Genomic DNA, 6,000 nt, shown 5'->3' with positions numbered 1-6,000 from the left:
TTGCGCCGCCCCCTTGAGCCATCTAGCCTTTATATATATCTATGGTTGTAATCAATGTGCTGTGAATAGAGCATTCACAGCAGCCATATTATGAAGACATGCACAGGTGTTACCAATGATACTAATGAAGGCTCTGTTCCATTTAGTCTAACACAGTGGTTTCCACGACCCCCATAACTCTGAGAGTGTACAAATGGAACCAAATGGACCCTTACGGGGTCATTTGGAAGCCCATGAGGGTCCCTGGACCCCAACTGTAGACCCACTGGTGTTTCCAGTGGGCCAACATGCACAATATTAGCACCCTGACTCTGTTTGACCAGAGCCTTCATTAGTATCATTGGTAACACCTGTGAATGTCTTCATAATATGGCTGCTGTGAATTAGTTTTCTGCATCACAAATAAAAGGGTGTTCTTATAGTCATCAATACTAATCCTTCTGATGTGAAACCCACTGGTCATTACAATACTGTAGTTTATTGTGATATATTATCTACATGTGGCGTATTTTGTGTCAATAATGTTGATGTATTGAAAAACAGGAGAGATGATGATATTCTTACAGTAGCACCCTGTGTCCTGTGTTAATTAATGTTAATTAATGTTTTGAAACAATCTCAAGTGACTCATCTCATTGACCGTGGACATTAATTATTTTCCAACAGTGCACCTGTTGAGCCACTATTTCATCACCCCTGGGCCAGATGTCAACACTGGTAAACACACACTGCCTTTGCTTGCCAAACTCACGTTTAATTTGTACCCACCAGGGTATAGTCTGTTGTTGCCAGACGATCGGAGATGTCCGCCTACCGATACGTCTGGACACAAAGCTACGCCCACTGCTTTAGAAACCAATCAAATCACCATCCCAATATAAATAACCACCCTAAAGATTTTGGATTGGTTCTGCAATACAGTGTTTTTTTTCCCTCTCTCTCTAATTGTTTCCACCCACTTTTTGCAATGAAAGCGAAGAGATTGCATCATTCTCTAGTTGAGTGAAATGTTCACTGAGACTCACTGGTAATTTTCCAGGAGCTCAAAAACAACCTGTTCCAAGGGGACTATTATTTTTGCTACCACAATCAAAATGGAAATGTGAAGAAATATTTCTAAATCAGGTGTAAAAGCATACAATTAGTAATGAACAAAAAGCATGTCTCCACAGCAAATAGGTAGATACTATTAGCTTTAATTAGTAGATTATATAATAATCAAAAAATAGTTGGTAATATGTACTGGCTGTAGGAGCTGGTGTTAAAGACTAGCTGAAAAGGCTCTTTGCAACAATATCATGATGATTCATGATGGATTTCCTTGTGAAACGGGCTGCTAGAATGATAATGGCCAGGTTTCCCGGTAAAGTACTACTTAGGGAGTTAAGGATAGTCCTTAACCCACCTGAGGCCGATTCTACAAATATCTTTCAGGGGTCTGCCATCAGAATAGCCACACCAGAGGCCCCATTTGGCCCCCAGGGGGCCCCTGGGTACCACAGGTGCACCGTTGCTCTGATCCGCACCAAACTTGGCAATATCACTGTTCAGGGATCTGCTATCAGAATAGTTGTACCAGGGGCCAACTGTTCAGGGGTCTGCCATGAAAATAATGACACACAAAAAACTCAATAGGCTCTATGCACAGCAGCCATTTTGGAGAAAAATTGGGCCTCTTCTTACTTCCTTCACAGGTGTTAACAATGATACTAATGAAGGCTCTGTTCCATTCTGGTCAAACAGAGTCAGGGTGCTGATATTGTGCATGTTGGCTCACTGGAAACACTAGTGGGTCTCAAAGTGTGGTCCAGCGACCCTCATGGTTCCTTGAGAGGGTGTAACTCTGAGTGTACAAATGGAACCAAATGGACCCTTCCGGGTCCATTTGGTTCCATTTGTACACTCTCAGAATTATGAGGGTCCTTGAAATGAAAAAGTTTCAGAACCACTGTGCTACACTAAATGGAACAGAGCCTTCATTAGTATCATTGGTAACACCTGTGAAGGAAGCAAGGAAGAGGCCCAATTTCTGTCCAATATGGCTGCTGTGCATAGAGCCCATTGCATACAGTACAGTACATATGGGCCACTACAGCAGCAAATGGCCATAACTCAGAGACCATTGCTCTGATCGGCGCGATATAGGACTGTATGTGAAGGCTGCAATCTAGGAAAAAGGAATAAATATAATCGATATAAGAACATATTATTCAATGCGTTATGGCTGACTGTGCTCCGATGGGTGTCCAGAGACGATTCCTGCAAGCCAGCCAGTGTTTATGAGGAGAAACCACAAAGACATCCGTTTTGTTTATGAATACGTGCAATTGATCAACAGTGAAAAAACAAAGCATCATGATGCATTAATTAATCTTAATGATAATAATAATATATTTTATGTATATTTATGTGACACAAATCTCAAAGTGCTACATTGTATGATTTTTTTTTATAATAATAAAAACAATGAAATTAATATAGCTGCAAGCAGCGATAATACAGGGCCAGACATGGAAACTAGAGAGAGAGAGAGAGAGAGAGAGAGAGAGAGAGAGAGAGAGAGAGAGAGAGAGAGAGAGAGAGAGAGAGAGAGAGAGAGAGTGAGAGAGAGAGATTGTTTGTTTGTGTGTGTTTGACAGCTTACTAGTGGCTCCATTTGACTACACAACACAGCCTTCATGGGAGAGAGAGAGAGAGAGAGAGAGAGAGAGAGAGAGAGAGAGAGAGAGAGAGAGAGAGAGAGAGAGAGAGAGAGAGAGAGAGAGAGAGAGATTGTAGATTGTAGAGATTGTAGATCGGCTATTTTCAGAATGAAGTATGTCATACGTTGAAAAACGTACTCTCAAATATGCATTTCAGGTTATCTTTACCATTTGCACATGTATTCATTGATACAATCATGTTGTTTGCAATTCAACTTAAATGAAGTCTGCAAGTGAGGCTTGAACTGACGACCTTGAGATTGTGAGGCACTCATTTAAGGGAGACGCCATTGGACCAACAGACAAGGAACTGTGAAAAAGGAGATCACACAGATGATACAGTTTCACGCAAATATCTGAAAAATCCTGGGTTTAAGTGTTTTTCAAACTGCTCATAATTGCAGACAATCTAAGGGCGGAGCTTACTGGTCAAAGCGATAGATGTGTTCCTCTTAAGTCAAGGCACAAGTGTAAGCAAGTTTCACGACTTTCGGCCAAACGAGGCATGACTTTTGCCTGTTTAAAGTTTGCATTTTCAAAAAATTGCTATAGCGCCCCCCTTTGGCCAATTGGAGTGAGATTGGTTTCAGTGATATTTGGAATGAGTCTCTACATTACTGCAACGTTTCAAAGAAATGTGAGTCTTGCATGTATGTGTTAGGGGCAGATGAATAATTTTCATAAAACTGCAATAGTTAAAATCAATGGAATCCTGGGATTTTGGAGCAATCTGCACGAAACGTTTAACACTTGAACTTTGGACCCCTGCCGACATAATGATGGGAGCGGATTTTCCATAAGTGAAAAAATGCAGAAGTTAGGAGCCAATGGCTGTTTTTCATATAATTCAAAATGGTGGGCGATCTAAAGGTCAGAGGTCAAAAGTCAGACCACAAAAGTTGTCGGCATGAAGAGACGCATGTGTGTATCGAAGTTTCATGGTTGTAGGTCAAACAGGGCATGAGTTGTACCTGTTCAAAGTTGGCACTTTCAATTGAGTGCTATAGCGCCACCCTTTGACGAATGAGTGTGAGAATTATTTCTTGGTAGTTTTTCATGAGCATCTACCATACGACCGAGTTTCGTAAAAAGCGTATGCACGGTTAAGCCAGAACTGGCAAAAACAAGTATTTTTCAAACTGCTCAAAATTGCGGAAAATCTAAGGGCGGAGCTTAATGGTCAAATCGATACGTGTGTTCCTCATGAGTCAAGGCACATGTGTAAGCAAGTTTCACGACTTTCGGCCAAACGAGGCATGACTTAAGCCTGTTTAAAGTCTGCATTTTCAAAAAATTGCTATAGCGCCCCCCTTTGGCCAATTGGAGTAAGATTGGTTTCAGTGATATTTGGAATGACCCTGTACATTTCTGCAAAGTTTCAAAGAAATGTGAGTCTGCATGTATGTTTTAGGCGCAGATGAATAATTTTCATAAAACTGCAATAGTTAAAATCTATGGAATCCTAGGATTTTGGAGCAATCTGCACGAAACGTTTAACACTTGAACTTTGGACCTCTGCCGACAACTTCTAGGCGGCGGAATTTCCATAAGTGAAAAAATGCAGAAGTTAGGAGCCAATGACTGTTTTTCATATAATTCAAAATGGTGGGAGATCTAAAGGTCAGAGGTCAAAAGTCAGAGTGTGAAAGTTGTTCAGCATGAGGAGACGCATATGTGTATCCAAGTTTCATGGCTGTAGGTCAAACAGGGCATGAGTTGTACCTGTTCAAAGCAGGCCTTAAGGATTGATTACCCAAATGAATTTGTAGCCTACTGCTATCAACTATAGGCCTAAATCTTCTTTCAATTGTCCGTAGATGTAACCAGATGTCAATTATTAAGTTAGTTCCATATCACCTCATTTTGGTTTCATGATTGACATAATAATTAAGACACTTAATTGGACACTCGTTCGGTGGTTGGTCGTCGGTCGGTCGGTCCGACCAGGGGCCCCATGTGACCCCCCAGGGGCCCCCCCATGTGACCCCCCAGGGGCCCCTGGGGACCACAGGCGCACCTTTGCTCCATTGCTCGGTTTGGTGCTCTGAACTTGCCACAAACACCATTCAGGGGTCTGCCATCAGAATAGTCACACCAGGGGCCCCGCAACCCCTGGGGGCTGCTGGTATGACATCTTGCATTAACCCATTGAGACCTGAAGCCGATTCTACATGTCTCCTAAATCTGAACAGTTTTCTGAAAATGTATGTTTATATATCAGTGGTGCTCAATCTTTTTTCATGCCAAGAACCCCCAAAATTATATGTATTTGGCCGCAGACCCCCATCAAAATATTTTGTTCCAGGGACCCCCCTGGAAAAAAAAAATCGTTTTAAAAATATATATATTTTAATATATATATATAAGATTTGCACACATTTTCACGAATTTTCAAAAATAGCAGATCTACAAGATCGTATGAGCTTGTATATCTGCTATTTTTGAATAGCCCAAAGTGTAAAATAATGCTTTTTAGCTCAAATCTAAAAAATAATGGGTTAAACTTCATGTTCACCTACATGGGTGATCAGATGTCCCGCTTTGCGCTGGGCAGTCCCACATTTCCAAATGCTCCGAAAGTTTGTCCGGGGTAAGCAAGCACAGGACCACTCCATTTGCTCCGAAACTTGCCACAGACTGTTGATCAGAGCTATGGCTATTTAGGCATCTTACCCCACCTCGATCTGTGATCAGACTCTCGGCTTGATTGATTCTCTGATTTGCCTATCAGACCCTCAGCCTGATCTAGCAGGTTGCCATAGCAACCAGATACAGGAAATCTGACCTTATCACATGACCGAGTTTGGGAGGTTGGGACTAGAGGTTACTGCCGCAAAGCAAAGCGGGGAGGGAGGAGAGGGGATGCGAGGACCCGAGAGGAGAGGAGAGGCCAGAGGGGCCGGACTTCGCATGACGTGTGTGCAGAGTGACTAGGCCAAGTAAGTAAATAGGGAAGAACTTGAGCAATACAATGTGGGCAAGGATAAAGAGGATGATGATATGAATCTGTTACACACACCACTGAAGAACGAGGAGGAAATTGACTATTTAGAAGGGATGACAGAGGAAATGTTTGGAGACTATGACGAGTGGTGGTTTAAACAATGGTGCAATAGCGGTGGTGTCTTAGAAGGGATGACAGAGGAAAGTTTGGAGAATTTGAACACCCTGACATCTAATGAGTTTTGGACTGTCTGGACCAACCTCAGATCAGGCCTCACAATACTTTACTTGTGTGTCTGTTTAACCTTGCTGTCTTTGTTAGACTCTGTAGAGTGCACCAGTTGTCCAGAGGACT

This window comes from Gymnoscopelus microlampas, assembly GCF_963454915.1.
Source record: "Gymnoscopelus microlampas genome assembly, chromosome: 4".
NCBI classification, from domain to species: Eukaryota; Metazoa; Chordata; class Actinopteri; order Myctophiformes; family Myctophidae; genus Gymnoscopelus; species Gymnoscopelus microlampas.
The sequence above is the reverse complement of the archived record's forward strand: the minus strand, read 5'-3'. Positions refer to the sequence as shown.